The sequence below is a fragment of the Furipterus horrens genome, unplaced genomic scaffold, assembly GCF_987537825.1.
Source record: "Furipterus horrens unplaced genomic scaffold, mFurHor1.1.pri manual_scaffold_8, whole genome shotgun sequence".
Lineage (NCBI taxonomy): Eukaryota > Metazoa > Chordata > Mammalia > Chiroptera > Furipteridae > Furipterus > Furipterus horrens.
The window spans coordinates 71,356,142-71,371,413 of NW_028327178.1; the positions used below are offsets into that span (position 1 = coordinate 71,356,142).

Consider the following 15,272-nt stretch of genomic DNA (forward strand, 5'->3'; position numbering starts at 1 on the left):
ATCTGAATTTCTCAACTGCACACCAGACCTTTTATGGCTCAGAACTTTTACTTCTCTAACTTCAAAACTCCCTGGACAACCCCCCCCACCACCACTTGTACCCAACACTTCAGCCATCTTCATTACCTCTGTTACCAAACTCATCTGTCCTTGTCCCTCCCCCTCAACGTTAGCACCTGCTCTTCTCTTGGCTTAGGCAGCTCTCTACCCTCACCTCTCAGGTCCCCATTTCTACATGTCCAGTTACAGAGTTCTCTTCATGGAGCCTCCCTGACTTCCCTCTCTACCCCATTCCACATCCAGTCACCACCACACTGCACCATGCTGCAGCATAATTATTTCTATGCTTATCCCTGAGTTTGTTAACTCCAACAAGTTAGAGGCTCTTGATAATTTTTCCCTCAGGGAATAAACTTAAGCAAAGGGCAGATGAGACAAATGGGTCAAGTTTTAGAGGCCTCTGATTATCAAGCAGGGAGGTGGAGTTAACAGCAAATTACTATGTGAACTAAGATGCATTCCTGGGCATGGAAGTGATGAGAATAAAACCTTGTTTTAGAAAAAGTAAACTAGCAATGCTATGGCAGATGAAGTGAAGGATGGCAGAACATTAGGCTGGAAATTATGAGAGGAGGTTGCCACAGATGACAATGGTCATCATAGGAGCTGCCAAAAGCAAGAATGGAGAGAAGGGACCAATGGTGAGAGCTCACGTTAAGCTCCTTGTCTAGATTCTGTATCTCCAAATACTCTAGAAATGCTAATGGTAGCAGAAGTTGTCAACTGACACAGGCAACTGAAGAAGGTGACATACATAGAACCTCCTAGGTGAACACCCCAGGCCATGGGTACCTGCCTCTCCCACATTTTGAATTTTCTCTCCATATTCAGTCAATTAATTTAAGGAAGCTATAGATGAATGTCCATGAAATGAATTCAGCCTCAAAAGCCATCTGTCCTCTATTCATTGCTGGTTGCCCAAAATGTGGGAAAATGGAGCCATGCAGGGAGGAGACCCTCCTACCTGAGTTCGGTCCCCAAAGTCTACGGTTCCCGTTCAGAAGACACGTCACCCTCAGCCCCACTGCTGGCACTGCGGTCTTCTTTGCGAGCAGCATTTCTTTCTTTGCTTGATTCAGAAGGCCCTTTGGCTCTTGTCTTTTCTTTCCTCTGCTGTTGTTTTTCAAGCTTTGACAGCTGGTTATCAAAAGGAAAAAAAATTATTTTGTGGATATTAACATGTGTCTGTATATCCAAAATACCAATTACTTTATAAATAGCAACCACTGAAAAAGTTTTTGTCTGATAACCTGGTGACCACAGTGGTTCCAATGTGCCAAATTATACACAAAATGTTTTGTTTTTTAAAAAAATTATTTATTTGTTTGTTTGTTTATTTATTTTATTTTTAGAGAGAGGGGAAAGGAGAAAGAGAGGGAGAGAAACATCACTGTATGGTTGCCTCTCACTCGCGCCCCCAACTAGGAACCCGAGGTGCAACCTCGTCATGTGCCCTGACTGGGAATCGAACCAGCGACACTTGGCTCACAAAATGTTTATCAATCAGACACCTGCGTCATTAACACAGATTCATCATATGTATGATCTCTCTCAGACTTCTCCCCATAACTCATCTTATCATGTGGTATTTGGAAATGATCAGCCCTATAAATGAAAAGGCTATTAGTCTTACTTTTTTTCTTTGATGTCTCTATATATGTTTATTACCAAGTTGTCTTCCCATTTACTGTTTTTAAAAGAGTAATCAAAACACTTCACTATTTGCTAAAGATAAGAGAGGCTGTGAATAGAGTACGTTAAACACATTTATACATCATCTCAGTTATAAGTTTGTTCTTTCAGACTGTAGTTGACTTATTCATAGCCAAAACTCCAAGTGCTCCTACTAGGCTGATGGTGGCTACACAGGGACACTGGCCACGGTAACCCTCTCAGATTTCTTCAGCTGGGGACATGCCTCTGGCATCCCACCCAAAGGAATCTGAGTCCACTTCTCCCCTGCATATGTCCTCAAATTGTCCAAAGAAACCACAGACTAGATGGTCAAAAGAAACTTAGATCATCTGATACGCTGAGCAACAAAAAGCACAGCCACTCCAGAAAGGCCAAGTTTTGACCCATGGTATTTTTTTGGACCCAAAAATGCACCTGTAACAAAGCCCAAGAGACAGCAACACCCAGTTTCATCTGCCTCCCAGACCAAGACTGCACATATTTTATAGTTCACTTGCAAAGGGGGAAACCTAGTGAAGGGTTGGCTTTTCCCAACTGGTCCCTGCTCCATATACAAAGGCAAAGAAAAGTCACTGTAACCAACCTGCCACATCATCACTATATTACAGACATATAATATTTTGAGCTGAATCTTTAGATAGATCAATAATCATAAGCTTTCAATTTGTTCCAGAAAACCAATTTTATTGATGGTTGACTTACAGTGTTATCTTTTCTACTATCCATTTACCTGAAAAGCTGTACAAAACAACTAGGTTGGTTAACATGATAATTAGTTTTGTGACCGAAGATATCACTTCACCTTTGACCCACTGACTCTCCTCCCAGATAACTCCCCTAGATAAATTCACACTCATGTGTGCAGGAAAGGCCCACAGAAATGTGCACTGCATTGTTGTCTATATTAGAAAAAACCTAGAAACCACCCAAAGGTTCACTGACAGGAGGATAGATAAATATAATATGGTGTAGTCACAAAAAGCAATAGGCTACATGTATCAAAATGGTAAATCTTTAAAATCATGCTATGTGAACCAAATTAAATTCCTGAAGGGTATATAAAGAATGATTTCATTGACACAAAACAACACCACATATTCTAATGGGCTCATGCACTATAGGATGAATTGGGAGAATACAAATAAACTATAGAACAGTAGTTAATTTTGGAGAGGAAGAGAAGAGAATGTAATCATATCAGAATGAATATATGTTGGCATCAACTGTAACTTACTTCTACAAAAACACAGTCAGATCTAGAACAGGGCTGCTGACCATGTCATTACATGAACTGTTTGCTATTAGCACTTGGACCACTGATGATAAGACAGTTGGGCCAGGATGTAAACCAACACATGCTTCCTTCATCAGTAAAATCTCGCTGTGAAAAGGACCAGTTACAGAATTGCAGGCTTAGTGATGTAGCTCATTTCATTCTATCACAAGTTCTTTGTCTCACCATGGCCTGGTAACAAACAGTTAATAAATAGACACATCAAGTAGGAATTACCAGGAACAAAGAGGACAAAAAGTTAGCATTTTTAAAAATCTGAGTAATGACTGTACAGAATTTCTTTCTACGTTTTTCTCTGTACTATTATTTTTCCCTGAATGGTCATTTTTCTCCACACTATTCTACCACAGATTAGGGAGAAACTTCTTGCATCTATGATGATAGCCTTCCTTCCTTGTTTCCCTTTGGGTGTTAAAAGGCTCTTTCTATTTATGAAATGATGAGGATAGTAAATGGAGTCCTTCTGTCTCGTTCTCTCTCTTTTTATTTTCTTGCAAAATGATCCTGGATTGCACAACGTGAATGTACATAACACTGATGAACTGTACAGTTAAAAATGCTTATTAGGGAAATTTGAATAGAAGCCCAGTTTTCTTCCAAGCCACATCACTATCTCCTCCAGCTTATTGCTTGTTCTCACGATCTCTGTTGTTCCTATGGCTCCAAGTCATTACAATGGGTTTTCATTGACATTCTCTCAGATGCTTTTTTGGAATCAAAGATAAAAATCAACATTCCATCACAATACATCTTAAGGTGATGGCTTGTGTAAATGTTATCTAGGGAGATCCAAGATGGTGGAGGAGTAAGTGGAACAAACCTACATTAACCTCTTCTCAGTACCAATCTGGAATTACAACTAAATTGTAGAGAAATTATCTGGAATGACCAATTGAACAAGAGCTGGAGAAAAGCCTTATAACCAAGGACAGACAGAAGAAACCACTTCACCACAATGTGACCAGTACAGAGTGCAGCGATAACATGAGAGGGCTGGCTAGGTTCCCACCAGCAGCAGCTAAAGTGCCAGAGGAAAATTTTAGTGGCCAGGGGCATCCCCCTGAGAAGCGTGGGGTCTGAAGGCCAGCTAGGCTCCCCAGCCTACAGAACCAGAGCCAGAAAGGAACCCAGATAACATCCACTGTCGAAAGTGGCAGGGTTTCTGTCTGCCAGAGAGAGATGGATGGAAACACAGATAGTCTTTTAAAGAGCCAATGCATAAAATTCTGTTTGCAGTCAATTACCCAAGGCTCCAGCAAAGGGGAGGCAGGGTGGACTAGAGACACTTAAGGAGAGTCTGAGGATGGTGGCTTTGGGGAGAGAGCTGGGGAGCAGCTGCCAGGATCCCTGTACTGAGATTTTTCCCATACCGTTGGAGCCAACTTGCTCAGGCAGACCACTCCCCTCCAAGTGGCCTCAGTTGGAGGGTAATTGCCCTGCCCACAGGAATTATTGTGCCCCGCCTGTGGTTCTTAAACCTGACTGCTGATTACAGACTGACTAGATTAACAACTGAAGGAGACAACCACAGACCGTGGATTGCTGGTAGTCTTGAACAGGCTGTCTAAGCCCAGACTAGGAAACCATAAGAAATCAGCAATGACAAATCCAGAAAGATAAAACAGTGGTAAACACTAGATTCCACTGAGATAAATTCCACCGTGGTCTTCTTCCTGATTTGCATTATTTTCTCTCCTGCATAGCTTTTTAACATTCATTTCTTGTCCTTCAAGTTTGTGCCTGTTAAGGCACTAGTTTTTATATTATAGTTTATTTCAAATCTTATATTTTGCTCTTCCCTTCTCTTACTCCATTTTACCTTATTTCTGCTTATTTTCATTTAAAATTTTTTTAAATTTTCTCTCTTGTAACAACTTGTTTCCATTCCCTACTCTTATTATTTCTCCACATTCCAGCCACTCAAAACCATTGTTCTTGTCATTAGTCACCTCACATTCTTTTTTCCCATTCTTAAAATATCCTTGTTTGCTCTCCACCTTTATCACTCTTTGCTCATTGACACTGGATATGGTGGTTATTGTTGCATTTCTTCAATTTTATTTCTAGATATTCACTATATTTGTATTTCAAATATCAAATTTACCATCCCCCTCTCCTACTCCATTTTGCCCTCCTTCTGTTACTTCTTTTTTCATTTAAAATTTAAAATTTTTCCTGTCTTACCCTGGTTTTCATTCCTCACTCTTAATATACCTTCTCCCTCTATCCCCTCAAAATCAATTCTCTTTGCTTTAGACATCTCTGAAGCTTTTCCTTCTTTTTTCCCTCTTATCCCAATCTTTCCTATATTAATCTTTGCTCACTGGTTGTCGGTAGTGCTGTGATGGATCTTATCCTCCAATTTTGTTCCTATTTTTTCTCTTTGCCTCACTATATATATTTTTTCCCTTAATTTCTATTTAAGCCTTATAGCATATGCTTCCCTTCCTTAACTCCATTGCACCTTCTTCCCTGCCTTTCTTACTTATGATGTAACTTTGACTGTCCTGCTTTCACTTTGTCTCTATTCCCCACTCTTATTATGGAGCCTTCCTCTAGCCTCTCAAAATGATTTTCCTTTCAGTAAGACATCTCATATTCACTTTCTTTCTTATAATAGTCTTAATCTCTTTATACGGTTATTAATATTGGCTCATTTGCTGTTGATAGTGTTATTGTGGGTGGGGGTTATTCGTGCAGGTGTGGGTTTGTGTCCTGGGATATTTGGTTTTGTTATGGTGGCACTGTACAATAGGAAGATGTGGAGAGCGGAGTGACTCTCAGCCAGCCAGCCAGAGGGAAGAACCCACCAAAGAACAACCCTACAACAACCAAAATGCAATTACAACCAGAGAGCCCACATAAATGGCATAAAGTACAATGACAGAGCATCAGGTTTATGAGATCAAGGAAACTGTACTACCACTGAATCCTACAGGTCTCCTACCATAGAGGGTCACAGCATGAAGACATGGAACCAAAGCATATTAATCTAAGAAGCAGAAACAAACAAGAAGAGTTGCCTAAAATAGAAGACAAAGAAACAATCTCCCATCAATAGGAAAGATGAAATCCCCAGAGAGACTGTTAAATGAAATTGAGGAAAACATACTATCAGACATTGAGTTCAAAGTAATAGTCATAAGGAAGCTTAATGAACACAATGAGAACTACAAAAACTGCTAGCGAAGCCACATGGAACTTACTGAAAATTACACCAGCATGAAAAAGGGCAAAGAAATAATAAGAGCCAGAAAGAAATGAAGAGTACAGTTTCTGAAATGAAAAACACAGCAGAAAGAATTAAAATCACGCTGGACGAAGCAGAGGATTGAAGCAGTGAGCTGGAAAACATGGTAGAAAAAATTCCCAGACAGAACAACAAAAGAAAAAAAGAATCAAAAAGAATGAAGAGATTTTAAGAGAGATGCAGGACAACATGAAAAGTCATAATATCCGTATCATAAAGACAGCAGAAGGAAAAATAGAGGAGCAAAGAATAGAAAACCTGTTTGAAAAAGTAATGACAGAAAACTTCCTTAATCACATGAGAAAAAGTCACACAAGTTCAGGAAGCACAGTGGGTCTCAATCAAGATGAATCCAGAGACTCACACCAGGACATATAATTAAAATGGCAAAATTCAAAGACAAAGAGAGATTCTTAAAGGCAGCAAGGGAGAAAGAGCTAAAAATGAACAAGAGAGATCAGTGAGGCAATAAGCTGATGACCGAACAGAAACACTACAAGCCAGAAGGGAATGGTAAAGATATTTCAAGTAATGGAAAGCAAATGTCTGCAACCAAGACTACTCCACCCAGCAAGGCTCTCATTGAAAATGGAAGGTGAAATAAGGAGTTTCCAGACCAAAAAGGAATAAGCTAAAAGTATACATCTCCACCAAATAAGCACAGCAAGACATACGAAAGGATCTGCTTTAAGAAGATGAAGAAAAAGAGAGAAGAAGGGAGGTACGTAGGCACAAAGGGAATAATGGCAATGAATAAATACCTATCAATAATAAACTTATAAGTAAATGTATTAAGTGTTTCAATCAAAAGACACAGGGTAGCTGACTGGATAAGAAAACATGACCCACATATATACGTATAACAAGACCCACCTAAGAACAAAAGATCTACACCGACTAAAAATGAAGAGATGAAAAAAAAAAATTTTCAAGCAAGCAGGGATGAAAAAAACCTGGGGTAGCAATACTTGTATCAGACAAAACAGATTTCAAAATTAAGGCTATAAAAAGAGACAAAAAAAAAGGACACAACATAATACTTAAGAGATAACTGATGAAGAAGATATAACTCTTATAAACATATATGCACCCAACATAGAAGTACCCAAATATATAAGGAAAATCTTGGAGGATTTCAAGAAAGATATCTACAGCAACACAATCATCGTAAGGATTTTAACACCCCATTGTCAACAGTGGATAGTTCTTCAAACCAAAGAATCAACAAGGATATTGTGGGGTTGAACAACACTCTAGATCAAATGGACTTAACTGATATATACCAAATCTTTCACTGCAAAGATACAAAATATACATTCATTTCAAAGGCACATGGAATATTTTCAAAGATAGATCACATGGTAGGAAACTAAAGAAAGCCTCAACAAATTAAAAAACGTGAAATCATATCAAGCATCTTCACAGATCACAATGGCTTGAAACTAGAAACCAACCTCAAGGAAAAAAACTCAAAAACATTCAAATTAATGGGGACTGAATAACATGGTACTAAACAATGAGTGGGTTAACAATGCGCTCAAGGAAGAAATCAAAATGTTTCTGGAAACATATGAAGATGAACACACAACAGCCCAAAATATATGGGAAACAGCAAAGGCAGCCCTGAGAGGGAAGTTAATAGCAATACAGGTCTACCTATAAAAGATAGAAAAATTTCAAAAAAACAAAAAACAAAATTGAAGCCTACCTCTACAAGAACTAGAGGAAAGACAACAAATAAAGCCCAGAGTGAGTAGGAGAAAGGAAATAATCAAGACCAGAGCAGAATTAAATGATATAGAGGAAAAAAAGAGCAGGAGGGGAAGATGGCGGCAGAGTAGGGACAGTGTTCTCAGCTCGCTCCTCTTAAGGAGAGACTCCAGGAACGAATGCGGAGAGGAGTGACTGAGTGAGTGTGGATCTCTGATAGCGTGAACAGGGAGGAGAGCGTGGGAGCAGCGTGGAGGGGGGTGGAGGGGTTTACCACACACTGCAGGCTGAGTCATTCCGGGACCCTGTGTGTCTGCAGTACCAAGCTGGAGAGCTCACTAGCCGAGAGCTGCTTGGAGGCTCCCCCTGCTAGGGGCACACCGATAAGTGAATTCTTGTAGGGAGTTAGGGAGAGGATTTGGCTGAAAAAGCCAGAAGAGTGAGAGAACAGTGAACAACCAGGACTGGGAGAAACTGTGTGATCTGAGTATAGAGGGAAATCTCAGCTGCAACCTCCGACTGAAAGCTCGGCACTCCCGGTGTGCACAGCACTTGCATGAGGGCCCTACAGAACAAAGGGACAGTTTTGGGGCAAGGAGACCAGCCGCACAGAAAAGCTGCTGTGGAACTCCGGACCGGGGGAGAGCTCCTGAGCAAGAGAAAAGTGCATGCCCCCGGCGCGTTGAGTAATTGCGCTAGAATCCCACAGAACAAAAGGCGGGTTTGGGGCTAGGAGAGAAATAGGATGTGCAGGGTGTGTAAGTAGGGAAGAGAGCGAAGGCGGTGGTTCTGGAGTGGAGATGGTTTTAGGGCAGGGAGAAGGACCTGCAGGGAAAGGCTGCTGCGGAGCTCCAGACTGGGGGAGAGGCCCTAGGCAGGAAAGTGCCACTGGGCCTGGCGCTTTGACTGACTGTGCCAGAGTCCTGCAGAACAAAGGGATGATCTTGAGACAGGGAGAGAGGTAGGGTGCGCAAGCATATAGACAGGGAAGAGAGAAGCTGTAGCCTGGGAATAGAGACAGGACTGGAGGCAGGGCGGGGATTGCTGGCAGGCACAGGCTGGACCAACAGGGGGAAGGAGTAGCTGGACAAGTCTGAGGAGGGCTGAGGGTGCCTCAGGAGCGGACAACTAAACGCAGCTCACAGCAGAGCAGCGGTAGGCCCACGAATAAAAGACTAGCAATCCCAGAATCAAGCAGAACCCTCCACAGTCAGCCAACCAACCAGAAAAGATTTGAAACTCATGGAATTTTGAATAGGGGTGGACTCAGAAAGGAAGGAAGGAAAAGCAGAAAAACGAACAAACCCAAAATACCCAGAGACTGTGCCTAAAAGTTGAATTGAGTTAAAATCCTCTCATTCTTTTATTTCTCACTCTCTCTCTCTCTAACTGCCCCTCCCGTCCTTTCTTATTCTCTCTCCTTTTCTTCCCTCCCTTCTCTCCCCTTAGCAAGTCTCCCCTGCATCCTATTCTTTGTTAATTTTAAGTTCTCTCCCTTTCCTTCCTATTCCCTTTTTCCAATCCCCTTCCTTCCCCTATCCTCATCCTCCCTCCATTTCATTTCTCTCTCCTTTCTCTGCGCTAAGCACCTTCAATTTTATTAAATTACTTTCTTTATTTTGTCCCCCTTCAGTCTACATTCGTTTTTCTTTCATCCCTTGCCCTTATTTTCCTCATCTCCCTACAAATATTCTCTCTCTTTCTCTCTCCCTATTCCACTTTATATTACAATCTTTTAATATTCAAATTATAATTCTAATCTATGCCCCTCTCCCCTCACCCTCCCATTCTTACCCCTTCTCTCTTTCCTCCCTATCCCCTCGCTTCTCTCTCTCCCTCTTGTATTTCTCTCCTTCATCCTATCTTTTGTCAACTCTTCAATTTCAATCTTTCCCTCGCTAATATCTCCCCTTCCTCCTGATTTTCTTCCCTCCTCCGTGTTCTTTCCCTCCCCCATCCTCTTGCTTTCCCATCTCTTATTCCTCTCTCTATATATTATCTTTATATCTTGCAATTTTATATCATGTTTTAATCTCCTAATCTTTTTTATAATATATAATTTTTAAAATATTTTAATCCAGTCCCCCCTCTTCTCCCTCACCTTCTTCTTTCATTCTCTCTCCTACCCTTCTCTTCTCTACTTTCTCTCTCTCTTTCCTCTCTCCGTTCCTGTCTTGCTATTTTCTATTCTGTATTTTTATTCTTGAAAAATTCTTTCTCAATCTGTTTCCTACCTTCTAACCTCCTCAGTCCTCTCCTTCAATTTCTGGTTGTCAGTCTGCCTGGATGTCTGTTCTGTCTATCCTCCCTTCCACGCTAATCATATAGCATATACTGATTATATAATTCTAATACTATACACTTCTACTTTCTCACTCCACACTGTAACCCTCTCCTCCTTATCAAACATACAGTGTAAATGTTAATTGCTCTCTTACATAACCTTGATCCCAATTGCTATTATTACTCTATCAACTTCCAGCTCAAAAATTACCCTTCCTTCATTTAAAACAGCTCCTATCTGTTTCTCCTATGAAATAAGAGTCCCAATATCTCCACAAGTATATTAATATGGGCTCATTTGCAGCCTATAGTGAGATTGTAGTTGGGGAAGATATTGGAGGGTGTGGGTTTCTTGCCTGGGTTGTGTGATTCTGTTTTAGCAGCACCTCCGCAAAAGATCTCAAGACAAGGTGGGCAGAGTGACTCTCAATCAACTAACCAGAGAAAAAGATCCACCAAAGAGCAGCTGAAATACAACCACACAGATGAAAGAAATAACATCAAGGACAACACAGTCGGAGATCCAGGAGGGCGGAGGAGTAAGTGGAAGCTACACTAACCTCCTCCCAGGACCAGCCAGTGCTGACTCAGCCCCAGTGCACCAGACAGACCATTCCCCTCCAAGTGGCATCAGACTAAGGGGAAATAAAAGCCCTGCCTACAGGAATTAAGCTGCCACACCCATGGTCCTTAAGCCTGACATCTAATCACAGATTGAGTAGATTAACAACTAAAGAAGACAGACAAAGGCAGTAGATCACTGGAAGTCTCCAAAAGGCTGCCTAGGGCCACTCCGGTACATGATCTGATGCTACCAGAGGCAGATCTAGGAAGAGCAGATCATTCTAAGAAGCACCAACAAAAAATAGCAATCACAAAAATGGGGAGACAGAGAAACAACCCCCCATCAAAAGGAAAGGTAGAATCCCCAGAGAGAGTGCTAAATGAAATAGAGGGGAGCAAACTATCAGATATGGAATTCAAAACATGGATTATGGAGAAGCTGAATGAGCTCAGTCGAAACTACAAAGAACTCCAGGGTAACTATAAGGAACTCCAGAAAAACTACAAGGAACTCGAGAAAAACTACAAGGAACTCACAGAGAATTACACGAGCATGAAAAAGGACATAGAAGCTATCAATAAGAGCCAGGAGGAAATGAAGAATACGATCTCTGAATTGAAGAACACAGTAGAAGGAATTAAAAGCAGGCTAGAGGAAGCAGAAGATCGGATCAGCAAGCTGGAGGCCAACATACACAAAAACTCCCAGACAATGCAACAAAATGAAAAAAGACTGAACAAGACTGAAGAGGTTCTAAGACAGCTGTAGGAAAACATGAAACGTAATAATATCCGTATCATAGGAATTCCAGAAGGAGAAGAAGAAGAGCAAGGGATAGAAAACGTCTTTGAAAAACTAATGACAGAAAACTTCCCTAACATGAGGAGAGAAAGAGTCACGCAAGTCCAGGAAGCACAGAGGGTCCCAATGAAGATGAACCCCAACAGGCCCACCTCAAGACACATCATAATTAAAATGGCAACATTCAAAGACACAGAGAGAATCCTAAAAGCAGCAAGAGAGAAACAACTAATAACATACAAGGGAGCTCCAATAAGGTTATCACCAGATTTCTCAGCAGAAACAATACAAGCCAGAAGGGAATGGCAAAAAATATTCCAAGCAATGAAAAACAAAGGCCTACAACCAAGAATACTCTACCCAGCAAAGCTATCATTCAAAATGGAGGGTGAAATAAGGAGCTTCCAAGACAAAAGAAGGCTAAAAGAATACATCTCCACCAAACCAGCAATGCAAGAGATGCTAAAGGGTCTGCTTTAAGAAGTTAAAGAAATAGAGAGAGACAGAGAAGAACACGAGTACAAAGGGGAAAAATGACGATGAATAAGTACTTATCGGTAATAACCTTAAATGTAAATGGATTGGATGCTCCAATTAAAAGACATAGGGTAGCTGAATGGATTAGAAAGAATGACCCACATATATGCTGTCTACAAGAGACCCACCTTAGAACAAAAGATCTACACAGACTGAAAGTAAAGGTATGGAAAAAAGTATTTCAAGCAAATGGACATGAAAAAAAAAGCCGAGGTAGCAATACTTATATCAGACAAAACAGATTTCACAGCAAAGTCCATAAAAAGAGACAAAGAAGGGCATTTCATAATACTTAAGGGAAAAATCCATCAAGAAGATATAACCCTTATAAATATATATGCACTCAACTTAGGAGCACCCAAATATATAAGGAAAATTTTGAGAGACTCCAGGAAAGATATAGACAGCAACACACTCATAGTAGGGGGCTTTAACACACCACTGTCAACAATGGACAGATCTTCGAAGCAAAGAAACACCTAAGATATTGAGGCACTGAACAACACTCTAGATCAAATGGACTTCGTCGATATATATAGAAATTTTCACCCCAAAGAAGCAAAATATACATACTTCTCAAGTGCACATGGAACATTTTCAAAGATAGACCACATGGTAGGACACAAAACAAACCTCAGTAAATTCAAGAAAATTGAAATTATATCAAGAATCTTCTCAGATCACAATGGCTTAAAATTGGAAATCAACCTCAAGGAAAAAACTCAAAAACATTCAAACTCATGGAGGATGAATAACATGCTATTAAATAATGAATGGGTTAACAATGACATCAAGGAAGAAATCAAAAAGTTTCTGGAAACTAATGATAATGAACACACAACAACCCAAAACCTATGGGATACAGTGAAAGCAGTCCTAAGAGGAAAGTTCATTGCAGTATAGGCCTACCTAAAAAAGCTAGAAGAATCTCTAATAAAAAATTTAACCCTACGGCTACAAGAACTAGAGGAAGAACAATAAGCAAAGCCCAGATCAAGTAGAAGGAAGAAAATCATCAAGATCAGAGCACAATTAAATGACATAGAATCTGAACTAACAATTCAAAAGATCAACAAAAGTAGGAGCTGGTTCTTTGAAAAGATAAACAAAATTTACAAGCCTTTAACCAGGTTCATCAAGAAAAAAAGAGAGAGAACCCAAATAAATAAAATCAGAAACGAAAGAGGAGAAATCACAACTGATACAACGGAAATGCAAAGGATTATAAAATTATTACGAACAACTGTATGGCAAGAAATTTGACAACCTAGAGGAAATGGACAAATTCCTGGAAACCTACAGTCTTCCCAAACTGAATCAAGAAGAAGCAGAAAGTCTGAATACACCAATAACAGCTAGTGAAACTGAAGCAGTAATCAAAAAACTCCCAGCACCCAAAAGCCCTGGACCGGATGGCTTCACAAATAAATTCTACAAAACATTTAGGAAAGAACTAACTCCTATCCTCCTCAGACTATTCCAAAAGATACAGGAAGAGGGAAGACTCCCAAACTCGTTCTATGAAGCCAGTATAACCCTAATTCCAAAACCAGGTCAAGACACAACAAAAAGAAAACTATAGGCCAATATCGCTGATGAACATAGATGCTAAAATCCTCAACAAAATACTGGCAAAGAGGATCCAGCAATACATCAAAAAGATCATACACCACGATCAAGTGGGATTCATCCCAGGGATGCAAGGATGGTATAATATTCGCAAATCAATAAATGTAATACACCACATAAACAAAATGAAAGACAAAAACCACATGATCATATCAATAGATGCAGAAAAAGCATTTGATAAAGTACAACACCCATTTATGATAAAAACTCTCAGCAAAATGGGAATAGAGGGAGCATACCTCAACATAATAAAGGTCATATATGAGAAACCTGAAGCCAACATCATACTCAATGGGCAAAAACTGAGAGCATTCCCCCTGAGATCAGGAACAAGACAAGGATGTCCGCTCTCTCCGGTCCTATTCAACATAGTCTTGGAAGTTCTAGGCATAGCAATCAGGCAAGAAAGAGAAGTAAAAGGCATCCAAATTGGAAAAGAGGAAGTAAAACTGTCACTATTTGCAGATGACATAATAGAGTACATAGAAAAGCCTATAGACTCCACAAAAAAACTACTCAACCTAATAAGTGAATTCGGCAAAATAGCAAGGTAAAAAGTCAATATTAAGAAATCGAAGGCATTTTTATACACCAACAATAAAAACTCAGAGATAGAAACTGAAAGAAAAATTCCATTTACCATAGCAACAAGAAAAATAAAATACCTAGGAATAAACTTAACCAATGAGGTAAAAGACCTGTACTCAGAAAACTACATAACACTGAAGAAAGAAATTAAAGAAGATACAAATAAATGGAAGCATATACCATGCTCATGGATGGGAAGAATCAACATCATTAAAACATCCATACTACCCAAAGCAATTTATAGATTCAATGCAACCCCTATTAAAATACCAGCAACATATTTCACAGACCTAGAACAAATACTTCAAAAATTTATATGGAACCAAAAAAGAGCTCGAATAGCCACAGCAATTTTGAGGAAGAACACAGTAGGAGGAATCACAATACCTGTTATCAAACTATACTACAAGGCCACGGTAATCAAAACAGTCTGGTACTGGCATAAAAACAGACATATAGATCAATGGAACAGAATAGAGAGCCCAGAAATAAACCCAGGTTCATATGGTCAACTAATATTTGACAAAGGGGGAAAGAACATCAAATGGAGTGAAAAGAGCCTCTTCAACAAATGGTGTTGGGAGAACTGGACAAGGACATGCAAAAAAATTAAACTAGACCACCAACTTACACCATACACCAGAATAAACTCAAAATGGATCAAAGACTTAAATGTAAGCCGTGATACCATAAAAGTCCTAGAGGAAAACATAGGCAGGAAAATTTCAGATATCCCATGTAGCAACATTTTCACTGATATATCTCCTAATGCAAGGGAAATAAAGGAAAGAATAAACAAATGGGACTACATCAAACTAAAAAGTTTCTGCTCACCAAAAGAAAACATCAGCAAGATGAAA

At 39.9% G+C, this 15,272-nt stretch overlaps 1 long non-coding RNA gene across 4 annotated transcripts in view; it reads right to left on the minus strand.

Annotated features, from left to right (window-relative positions):
- LOC150003126 (uncharacterized) overlaps positions 1-15,272 on the minus strand; it is a 112,783-nt gene that overhangs the window by 44,087 nt on the left and 53,424 nt on the right. For all 4 annotated transcript variants that reach the window (XR_016512747.1, XR_016512748.1, XR_016512749.1 and 1 more), the window contains exon 2: positions 1,025-1,197. This is a non-coding gene — a long non-coding RNA (uncharacterized LOC150003126). The remainder of the gene's footprint in view (positions 1-1,024; positions 1,198-15,272) is intronic.